General features: G+C 40.7%; 1 long non-coding RNA gene across 1 annotated transcript in view; it reads right to left on the reverse strand.

The window, feature by feature from the left end:
- Nucleotides 1-3,445, reverse strand: part of LOC123586193 — a 36,928-nt gene extending 33,483 nt beyond the window's left edge. The window contains exon 1 of the long non-coding RNA XR_006706667.1: nucleotides 3,238-3,445. This is a non-coding gene — a long non-coding RNA (uncharacterized LOC123586193). The remainder of the gene's footprint in view (nucleotides 1-3,237) is intronic.
- Between the last annotated feature and the right edge of the window lie 8,801 nt (nucleotides 3,446-12,246).

Here is a 12,246-nt window from a genome sequence, read left to right on the forward strand (position 1 = left end):
TGAGTTGTTCATTTTAGCCACTCTGACTGGTGTAAGGTAGTATCTCAGTGTGGTTTTGATTTGTACTTTCCTGCTGATGAGAGACATTGAGCATCTTTTCATGTGTTTGTTGACCATCTGGATGTCTTCTTTGGAAAAGTGTCTATTCATTTCTTCTGACCATTTCTTCACTGGCTTATTTGTTTTTTGGGTATTGAGTTTGGTAAGTTCTTTAAAGATCTTAGATCCTAACCCTTTATCTGATATGTCATTTGCAAATATCTTCTCCCATTGTGTTGGTTGCCTTTTAGTTTTGTTGATTGTTTCCTTTGCAGTGCAGAAGATTTTTATCTTGATGAGGTCCCAATAGTTCATTTTTGCTTTTATTTCCCTTGCCTTCAGAGACGTGTTGAGTAAGAAGTTGCTGCAATTGAGGTCAGAGAGGTTGTTGCCTGTGTTCTCCTCTAGGGTTTTGATGGTTTCCTGTCTCACATTTAGGTCTTTCATTCATTTTGAGTTTATTTTTGTGTATGGTGTAATAAAGTGGTCCAGTTTCATTCTTCTCTATGTTGCTGTCCAGTTCTCCCAGCACCATTTGCTAAAGAGACTGTCTTTTTTTTCCATTGGATACTCTTTCCTGCTGTGTCAAAGATTAGTTGGCCATACATCTGTCAGTCCAATTCTGGGTTCTCTATTCTATTCCATTGGTCTATGTGTCTGTTTTTGTGCCAATACCATACTGTCTTGATGATTACAGCTTTGTAGTAGAGGTTAAAGTCCAGGGTTGTGATGCCTCCTGCTTTGGTTTTCTTTTTCAACATAACTTTGGCTATTCGGGGTCTTTTGTGGTTTCATATAAATTTTAGGATTGTTTGTTCTAGCTCCAAGAAGAATGCCAGTGCAATTTTGATTGGGATTGCACTGAATGTGTAGATTGCTTTGGGTAGTATTGACATTTTAACAATATTTGTTCTTCCAACCCATGAGCATGGAATATTTTTCTGTTTCTTTGTGTCTTCTTCAATTTATTTCATAAGTTTTCTATAGTTTTCAGCACACAGATGTTTTACATCTTTAGGTAGGTTTATTTCTAGTATTTTATGGTTCTCGATGCAATTATAAATGGGATCGATGTCTTGATTTCTCTTTCTGTTGCTTCATTATTGGTGTATAGAAAGTATGAGGTAATATTTAACACATGGCTGGTATAGTTAATTTAGGCTAAGGAGCTGCAAGTTTAAAATGTCCTTTTTTCACACCTGTTTTGCTTCAGCTATCATAATAACCATATTTTTTTAAAAGCACCAATGTTTGCAACTGAATCATTTCCTAACACTATAAAAATAGAATCTAGTACTTGGAGACAAGAGCTATAGGTCCCCAACTTGACTTAATATGAAATTCCCACTTTTAAAATCTAAGAGATTAATTTATAATTTTTTTGTTTTATTATGTAGATTTTTGGAGAATATTCAGATTTTTTTAAAACATTTTAATGTTTATTTATTTTTGAGAGAGAGAGAGAGACAGAGCACGATCAGGGGAGGGGCAGAGAGAGGGAGATACAGAATCTGAAGCAGGCTCCAGGCTCTGAGCTGTCAGCACAGAACCCAATGCAGGGCTCAAACCCACGAACCACAAGATCATGACCTGAGTCAAACTCAGATATTCAACCAACTGAGCCACCCGGGCGCCCCTGGAGAATTTTCAGATTTTTAAATAGATTTTAAATGAATTCTGATGCTGTGCATTTTGCCGTGATATACCTAGGTCATTCATAGTCATTTATTTCCACTTTTGAAATAGCATCTTATTTTCATTTTGCCTTTACTGCAAAAGTTAGAAAAAAATTTATTCCTAGAAAAATTCTATCCTAAAAAAATACACACACACACACACACACACACACACACACACACACACATTCCATTACTGAATTATCTGGGACTCCTTTGATTGAAAAATGAGAGAAACCCAGCTCAAATTAATTTAAACCAAAAAGGAGGATTTTATTGGCTCACAACCCCAAACCACATGACCATAGGTATGACAAGAACTAAAACACTAGAATCTTTTTTAAAATTTTCGTTAAGTTTATTTATTTTGAGAAAGACAGAGATAGCGTGTGAGCAGGAGAGGGGCAGAGAGAGAAAGGGAAAGAGAGAGAATCCCAAGCAGGCTCTACACTGTCAACGCAGAGCCTGATGTGGGGATCCCACTCACAAAACTGTGAGATCATGACCTGAGCAGAAACCAAGAGTCAGATGCTTAACGCACTGAGCCACCCAGGCACCCTTAAAGACTAGATCAGACAGTTGCCTCTGTCTCTTGTTTCTGATTCTCTCTGCAAGTTCTCTGAAGCTGCAGGTTTCTTCACAGGACAGGGGACGTGGCAGTCAGCTATGGACAGCACACATCCTAATAGTTCTGCAGCCAGGAAGGAGAAAGTACACTTTCCCCAGATCAGTTGTGAAAAGCTCCCTGGGTGAGAATTCTGATTGGGTGAGAATTCTGACCTTTGTCACGTGATCATCTCTAGCCCAGTTACCACACAGGAAGTGGCTGCCCTTCCATGACTGGAGACTGCCAATAGAACCACATGGATAGAAGGAATGCTTTGGATGGGCAAAAAAGAGTATAATATAAGCAGAAATAAATGTTAACTGAAGTTACTGACTGGAAAAATGTGAATAGAAACATCTTTGAGAATAAAATTCATTACTTTAAATCAAATGTATCTTCTTCCATCAAAAAGTCCCTTTAATATACCACAGAATATTGACATCATCTTATTATGTTTGTCTCTTCCAGTGTATAACAAACTCTCCAAAGAAGCAATTATGTGACATTCAGATCTGCAATGCTGGTGTCTAACTTTGTACCTACCGCATAGCAGATGATCAAGAGATGTTTTTGAACTGAGCACATAAGTACACAGTAAAATCCCTTGCAGATAGGCAGTAAAGCGTGGGCCATTCACAACCATTGGCCTCTTCACAACTATAATCCTAGACACATGCACCCCACTCCCTTACTAATCTTCAAGTTTTTTTTTTTTTAATTTATAGAATAATGGGTATTGTGTAGAAACTATGACGATTACCCGACAAACCTATTCATTACTCATCCCTTCTTCCTGGATACAGAACGAAATCACTTTTCTCAGACTCCCTTATATTTGCGTGTGGTCACGTGAGTAGGTACAGACAAGTGGAAGGAAGTTTTGTACGCTACTTGGGGTATGAGGCTTTGGACTACCTCCTCGATATTCTATTCCTCCTTTCTACTGGAATCCAGATCAACCACACCTCATTCATGCAGATGATGACATTGCCTGAGGGGACTGGGAGGTCACGCAATGGAGGAAACCTGGATCACTGAATGACCACGCTGAAAATGGAAGCACATAGTAGAAGAAGGAAAAAGTGGAATTTAAAATGCAGGAAACAGGGGCGCCTGGGTGGCTCAGTCGGTCCTGATTGGGGCTCAGGTCATGATCTCACAGTTTGTGAGCTCAAGCCCCGCAGAGGGCTCTGTGTTGGTAGCAAGGATCCTGCTCTGGGATTCTTTCCCTTTCTCTGCCCCTCCCCCTGCTTGTGCTCTCTCTGTCTCCCAAAATAAGTAAATAAATAAACTTTTTTTAAAAATGCAGGAAACAGGGGCGCCTGGGTGGCTCAGTCGGTCCTGATTGGGGCTCAGGTCATGATCTCACAGTTTGTGAGCTCAAGCCCCGCAGAGGGCTCTGTGTTGGTAGCAAGGATCCTGCTCTGGGATTCTTTCCCTTTCTCTGCCCCTCCCCCTGCTTGTGCTCTCTCTGTCTCCCAAAATAAGTAAATAAATAAACTTTTTTTTAAAAATGCAGGAAACAGGGGCGCCTGGGTGGCTCAGTCGGTTGAGCGTCCGACTTCGGCTCAGGTCATGGTCTCGCGGTCTGTGAGTTTGAGCCCCGTGGCAGGCTCTGTGCTGACAGCTCGGAGCCTGGAGCCTGCTTCGGATTCTGTGTCTCCCTCTCTCGCTGCCCCTCCCCTGCTCATGCTCTGTCTCTCTCTGTCTCAAAAATAAATAAAAACGTTAAAAAAAAATTTAAAAAAAAATGCAGGAAACTGCATGGAGAAAATGAGCCTGCACTGGAACTGAGAAATGAGAGATGTTTCAGGTTTAGAGAAGCATTTTGGGATTTGTAGAGAATGTGTAGGAGACAAAGAGAGATCACTGGAAGAGAAGCATTTAAGAACTTGCTGGTTTTCATTGCATTTCCTTTGGACTTTTCTTTGACAATATAAATATCTAAAATATTTAAAAATCATTCTGGCCACCATACTTGTATTAATTTAAATGTGATACTAAGTCAATGTTAGTCTGGCCCTAGCAGCAGTCAAATCAAATCATCTTGGAGTTATTACCATAAAAACAGAATGAATAATGTTTTCCTACTGGAATTGAAATTATTTAATTGCTCTTGAAGTTTAAGTTTTATTCTACTGGCAAAGAAGATTTTTAAGTCAGTTATTGGGCAAAGTGTACTAACACTGGTATTGAACAAGCATGCTTACAAATAGTGTCTCTAGAAGTAGAACCAGTTGGAAAGTAATTTAGAAAATGGGGATACGACTATATCTTTTTATTGTCACTGATCACAGTCAAAAGACTGTTTCTTTTGCTTCAAATTTTTATTTTGAAAAATTTCAAACCACAAAAAGTTATCAAATGGTACACTAAATACTAATATGCCCTTCACCTAGATTCATCCTCTGTTAACATTTTATTGCTTTCACTCTCTCTATATCTCTTGAAAATATTCTCTTATAATGTCTGTTTTCTTCTAGAGGATTATATTTTTCCTTTCGTAATTAAACTAAAAATCTCTCTGGCATAGATTTTTGTGTATAATGTGGTTGTGATCAAGATTCATTTTTTTAGCGTTGGTATCAGTGCTATATTGCTTAATGCTATTTTCTGGGTTAAAAACCCTCCTTTTTTCTATTTGCTTTGTGATGTTAGGGTGGGACTCAATGAACCCCTGCCTCTTTTGCCACCCTGCCTCCTGTTCCATCCCACCAGTAAGACACCATGGAAGGAGACTAGAAGTTCAAGAGGGACCAGGAATGTGCTCCTTTCTGTTACGCCTGTTAGTGTCACTCCTGCAGTGACCCTCAACACAGCAATGGCCTTGTTCAGTAGTAGTTGTTCTGGTTTCTAGTTATTTCTATACCCCCAGAACAAGCCCCATTGTGCAGGGAATCAGTCTTGCCAGCTCGTACCCCATCCTCTGAGATCCGGGGGCCCCGCACCCCATCTGATGGACCTCTCCTCCAAGCTTCTGGGTTCTAATAATCACAAGCCCCTCCTCTCAGACTACTCAGCCTAGCACTGGAAGCTGCCTCCTGCGTACACTCTCTGGTAACTGCCTGTGTCCTTTTTGCCACTGCAATTCCCCAAGTTATGTACCACATTCCTCATATTCAGGTGTCTCTGTTAAAACAAGTGGTGTGATTTCTGGTTTCCTCACTGGACCTTGACTGACACAACAGCCCATGGCCCAGCATCACTCATTAAAGGACCATTCTCTCATCCAGTGTACTGTAATCGCATTTTGCACAAATCAAATTGCCATATGTGGGTGGCAATTTGAAAGGTTCTTTGAACCTTTTTAGTTCCAAGGGTATATCTGCCCATCTCTATGCCAATATCTTACTGTCTTTGCTACTGTGGCTTTATAATCAATCTTGACATCCAGTAGTATTAATCTCATCCTGTTCGTTTTCTTCAAGCTGAAGTTTTGAGAGTGCCCAGGCGTCATTTCTTTTAGGGTTTCCCGTGGCAATAGAGAACCTCTTTGCCCTCCCTGAAACAGCCTGCATCCAGTGACTGTGACATGCAAATCCAGAAGGATGAGGCCATTTAGGTCAGTGCAGGATGTACTTCTGGGCAACATTACCCCCGAGCTCCCTACCAGGACAGCTGAGGTGTTGCTAGTTTTGCCACATGCTAGGTGGCCATCTCTCCCTGCCCACCCTTTCATAGATGGTGATCCCTAATAAACATCGCACTCCCCAGTGTCCATCCCGTCATCTGCTTTAGGAGACCCCAACCTGCACCAAGACCTAATCTCTGACACCTGCTATCCTCCTGGTTTTGGTGCTAAGAACTGAAACCGAGATCCTTGACTGCAAGAGTCTGTTTGCTTACTGGGCTAATGGGAAGTGAGTCATAAGCACTGTGGTAAGAAAGAAGAAAGAAAGAAAGAAAGTCCATGAACTCAGAATATAAAACATGGCTTTGTTCGTACTAATAACTTCAATGAAAGAAGAAAAGAAGGATGGATTTTCAAGAGCTAGAAGCTGAAGGGCACCACACAGATTATCATACTCCAGTTTTTTTTATAATATTGTTTTAAGTCTTCTCTCTTCTCTTGATCAGTGTTTCCAGAGATTTGTCTATTTTAGTTAGTTTTTTTTTTTTACAGAACCAACTTTAAGTTGAGTTGATAGCTCTCATATTGTTGTTTTCCATTGTACCAATTTCTGCCTTAATTTTTCTCTTTTATTCTACTCTTTAGGTTTATTATTGTTCATTGTTTAACTTCTAAATATGGACACTGGGATCGTTAATTTTGATGGTCAACTCTTCTAAAGTAGAAGTATTTAAAGCTGTGAATTTCCCTCAAAGCATCATTTTTTATATAATATTTTCACTCCCCACTCCGTAGGGTGGGCTCTCCATAGCGACTTCCTTTGGCAGAGTATGCTATCGAAAGGGGGAAAGAGTATAACTTCACAGTGGGGACCTGACAGATACTGCCTCAGCCAGGTGAGCAAGGTCTGCCTCAACAGCGATAGCTCATGTTGATAGTAATTACCACTGAAGTGACGTGATGTAAGTGGCACTTTAGGTGCCGTCTTCCTCCCAAATACGATAATCCCAGGCTAATCATAAGAGAACATCAGACAAATTCCATAAGTGGGGCATCCTGCAAAATATCTGACCAATGCTTCTCAACATTGTCAAAGTCAACAAAATCAAGGAAAGTCTGGGGAACTGTTGCAGCCAAGAGGAGCATAAGGAGATTTGACTACTAAGTGTAATGTTCTATTTGGGCATTAGGGAAAAACCTAGAGAATCTGAATAAAGTATGAAGTTTAGGTAATAAGAATGTATTATTTGGTTTATTTTTTTAATGTTTGTTTATTTTGAGAGAGAGAGAGCAAGTACGAGTGGATGAGGGGCAGAGAGAGAGGGAGAGAGAGAAGCCCAAGCAGGCTCTGTGCTGCAGAGTCCAAGAAGGGCTCAGTCTCACAAACTATGAGATTATGACCTGAGCTGAAATCAAGAGTTGGACACTTAACCGACTGAGCCACCCAGGCACCCCTTATTTGGTTTGTTAATTGAGGCAATTGTACCATGCTAATATAAGAAGGTCATAATAAGGGAACATGGGTTTGGGATATGGGAAGTCTCTATATTATCTTCCCATTATATTATTGGAAGGGGGCACCAGTGTCATGTCCCAGAGTCCAAAGGCCCAAACACCTTTGGACTCTAGGACCAAGGGCAGGAGAAGATGAATGTCTTAGCTCAAGAAAAGGAAGAAAATTTGCCCTTTCTGCACTTTTGTTCTATTCAGGCCCTCACAGGATTGTATGATGCCCACTCACATTGATGGGAGTGGATCTCTTTACACAGTCGGCCGGTTCACATGCTAATCTCTTCTGAAACATCCGCTCAGACGTCACAAAAGCTGTATTTTATCAGCTACGTGGATACTCTTTAGCCCAGCTAAGTTGATATATATATATATATATATATATATATATATATATATATGTGTGTGTGTGTGTGTGTGTGTGTGTATTTGGGTGATCTTTGTAATTCATGTGTTATTCAACAGTGTTATTTTTAACTTCCAAATATTTAAGAATGTGTAATGTATCTTTTTTATTATTCACTTCTACCTTATTTGCATTGTGGTCAAAGATCATGGTCAATACAACATCTCTATATTGAAATATTGGAGGTTTCTTTTGTGTTTAGTGTATGATCTACTTTTATAAATGTATTATTGTGGTAGGGTCCTCTCCCTAAGGAAAAAAAAAAAAAAAAAACCTCAAGGTAATCTGGCTGTGTGTGTACATGACAACAACCCTCATGATCTTGTAACATGAGACCATTTAATCAGACTGCATGTTTGTATGTGTACCATATGTGGGAGACAAAGAAGTGAAAAATATATAAAGAACTATGCCACGTGGCGTTCGGGGCTCAGTTCTTTGGGTAGGAACCCAACTGAGCGGTGCTGGCAGGAATACAGCTGCATCCTGGAAAGAAAAGCCTCTGTGTCACGACTGTGCGAGAATCCTGCTACATTACTTGGGGGCTTGCATCCGGGATTCGGAGGCAGTGGTTTCCACCTCCTTTGCCACCGGGGATGCGAACCTCGGGGCGGGGCGCTGGGAGAGGCGGCTTCACCTGGTGCCAGCAGACCTTTTGATCCTCAGGAGACTAGCCCTGCACTGGGGCAGGGACCCCGTGTGCGCCAACGGAACCCGTGAGGCCCAGGAGCCAGCTCAGGGAGCGCCCATCAGACTGGTAAGAGCCCGGGTTCGTTTTGGCAGACCTGCCCCTAAGAGGCAGAAGGGGAGCCTGATCACCTCCCAGCGTTGCCCTGGTAGGTCCAAGAGGGACGAGGAACGAAGCCGCAACTCTAAGGCGCCGGGTGCTGGCTGGTGGGTTGGAGTGGCCGTGTGACTGTGTGTGGGGATTTGTCTCTCCTTCATTTCCTGGGTCAGTGACTATGATCATTAGAGCCAACTGTCTCTGGTTGGCCTACCTAAGAACGGGGACTTTAAGGAGTGTTCCCAAGCAGCTGCCGAAACTCCTTTCGTTTTGGGGAAACTCCCTGTCTTCTCCGGACTGACACGGACTGGAGGGGGGTGGGGACAAAACAAAACAGAACAGAACAAAAGAAACGTGGAGTCTGCTCCTCCGTCTGACCTGATAAGATTTAAACCAAGGAATTCTTTCTCTGCCTTCTGCTGGCACCTCGCCTCTTCTGCCTGCCCTTCCCCCCCTCCTGTTTCTGCCCCACCTGGGGGGCGGCCTGCACAACTGGCTCCCCAATGCCTCAGGCACCGTCAGCTCCTCCTCCCACCCTAGATGTGGAGGAGCGAAGACCCCGGATGTCAGATTTCCCCACCAACGTTCCAGGTAAAAATTAACCTGGGGGACAAAGTGTCTTCCGTGGACCCAAGTAAAACGTATTCAGTGTTTAAGCTAATTTAAGTTTGTTGGTTTGAGATAGACAATGTTTATCAACATTAAAAAAAAAAAAAAAAAAAGCTTTCATTCTACCTAGATTTAAGGTCAAATAAATTCATGTTATCTCTGTTCCAATTTGTTAGCAAAAAGATGACTTAAAGTAATGGTTAACTTTGTCTCATAGTTTTCATGGCTAATTGTTAGCATACCTGTCAAAGTCTTTGGTAGCCTAAAACGTTACAGTTTTTACTTACATAATAAATTGGGATTAAATTCATTGGATATCCAATGAGATAAGAGACTAAAGTGCTTATTACTAGATGTAAGTCTGTGCTTTTGACTTCTTGCAGAAAAACCAAAGATATTTGCATCTGTTGAAAAAACATGCTTTGTGCTTAATTGATTCATAGTGTGCCATCTAAGAAATTCTAATGTAACAGTTCATAATTGGTTACTACTTAGTTTTCACTGATGACTAAGGTTTCTGAGAGTTAAAATTCTGCTAAACGTAGTAAAGACTAATAAAAATTTAAAAAACTCTACATGTAAAAGAGTAGATATATAAAAAATATGTATATAAGCAATGGAAATACCTTTTTTCTTAAAGAAAAAAGAAAGACTTAGGTCAAAATCTAAAAGCAAAAGAAAGTTGTAATAAGTTTATAAAAAAAAATCTTAAAAAAAATTATATCTGGTCAGGAGGTCTAAGGTTAAACCTTTAAATTACGCTAAATTATCCACTATCTTACAGACACAAAATAAAAGTCCGGTGGCCTTCCTGGAAAGGTTAAGGGAGGCTCTCATTAAAAATACAGCTATCTCCCCTAATACCCCTGAGGCTGAGACGATTCTAAAAGACGAATTTGTCACTGGACTGGCCCCAAATATTCAGAAAAAAACTGCAAAAACTGGCTGTTGGTCCAGAAGGGACCCTTGAGGAGCTCTTAAGAGCTGCCAACTGGATATATTACAACCAAGATCAAGAGGAGAATAAAAAAATAAAAAATAATAAAATCTGAGGTCTTATGTACTATGTCAGACCGGACTTCCCGAGGTCCTGGCACCAAGTGCCATTTATATGGCCGTTCAGAGCACTAAAATGAGAACGTCCTCAGAGGGGACAACAGAAATGAAAACCCCATAAGCCAGGCCCCTTGCGTGGAGACAACCACTGGAGATCTGAATCCGCTTGGGGACCTGTATCTGTGAGGCTTGGATAACCATGTCCCTGCAAGGGACTGACGGGGCCTGGGGCCCTTCACCGAGGCTCCCCTGAACCAACCGTCTATCAGAGACCCAGAGCCTCGGGTAACTCCAAATATAGAACGAAAACTGGTTGATTTCCTTCTTGACACCTGAGCTACCTTTCCTGTCCTCCTTTCCACTCCAGGCCAAGTGTCCAAACGCAGTATGACGATTAGAGGCATCTCCAGAAAACCTCTAACTAAAGTTTTCTCTCAGCCCCTGGGAGACATGTGGGAAAAACATGTCCTAAGGGCTGTGGACAAAGTTGGAGAAGAGATTAAGGATGACAGAGAAGGGTTGAAATGGTTGCCTTAATAGAGCCGGAAACAGAATTTCTGACACAGTTGAGGACCTGTTTGAGGCTGGAGTGGAACCAGTCTACATTCTTAGGTGACTTTCTCTGGCAGTGTTAAAACTGGCAAAGCAGACATTTCTAGTTATATTGGCTCATGATTGGGAGACCAAGGGACACAATGAAGAAACTGCGGTGAGGGGTCTTTCAGATGTGGATTGCAGAATCTAGGCTACATGAAGCAGGAATTGAGGAGACAAGTTGGTGGGAAGAAATCGGAAAAGTTACAGAGCCTGGAAGGATCGATGACATTGAAGAGTGATACAGCAAGAGAAGCAGAGTAACAAAAGGGGCGATCACAAGATTGGAACCAGAGAGTAGATGTAGAAATTTGAGTCTTCAGACTTGGGCAGAGCTGGCTGACAGCCAGGTCTGGTGACAACCAAGGGTGTACATGGCCAAGTCAAAATCAGAGAAAAAGCATCAGAACCTTCCATTTTGTCAAAAACCTACTTTTCCAAATATTTTAATTAAGTCTTACTTATAATTTATAATTATACTACATAGTTACAGTATAAGTAGCATATGTAAATACACACTATATATAATGTATAATTATAGATTGCTTGGCATACCCAGCATGTTTTTAAAAACATAAAAGAAAAAAAGGAAAACTCCACGCATGTATATATAGATAAAAATGACTAGATGAACATAAACCAAAATGTTAACAGTGAGATTATGGCTGATAATTTTTCTTTTGCGTTTCAAATGTTGTACAACAGCCAGTAGTATTTCTAAAATCTTAAAAGGCAATGCATTTTATATTTTGAAAGAAAATGGTGTACCCCAAGTGAACTTCGCTCTTTCAGGATATCTCAGGCTTGAAAGGAAGTAATATTCTGAACTATGGAACATATTGTCATGTATTAGTAGAGTACCTAATGCAAATAGTAATTCCAATGAGTCACTTCTTTCCGGCTCGTTTTAAACTATGAGATAGCAATCAGGCCTAATTATTTCAATTTATAAATATTTACTCTCAAGACAAGTTCCTTATGTTCATAATGTTGACTTAATAAATGCAGACTGACATTGATACATTACAAGATTTCCTTTCCTAAGGGTTACGTATTATGTTGAAAGAGCTTCATGAAAGAGAAAACAACAGAGCAGGCAAAGAATGCCTTCTCTGACGACCCAGTTTTAACTGACAACCTCTCCAATAAGCACACGCATACATTTCCTATTCCCCTTTCAACTTTACTTCCCTCTAGGCCACTTATTAACATACTATCTATACCACTGGTATATGTGAAATCTGGTATACAGATATACACATGTATATTCCTGTGTCTTTGGTATATGTTAAACCAGAATTCCAGTTTACCTGGTTTGTGATAGGACATGAGCATTATTTTTTTTGTTGTTTCTGTTTGTTTGTTTGTTTGTTTGTTTGTTTGTTTTTAAATTTG

The sequence above is a fragment of the Leopardus geoffroyi genome, chromosome C3 (assembly GCF_018350155.1).
Source record: "Leopardus geoffroyi isolate Oge1 chromosome C3, O.geoffroyi_Oge1_pat1.0, whole genome shotgun sequence".
NCBI lineage: Eukaryota > Metazoa > Chordata > Mammalia > Carnivora > Felidae > Leopardus > Leopardus geoffroyi.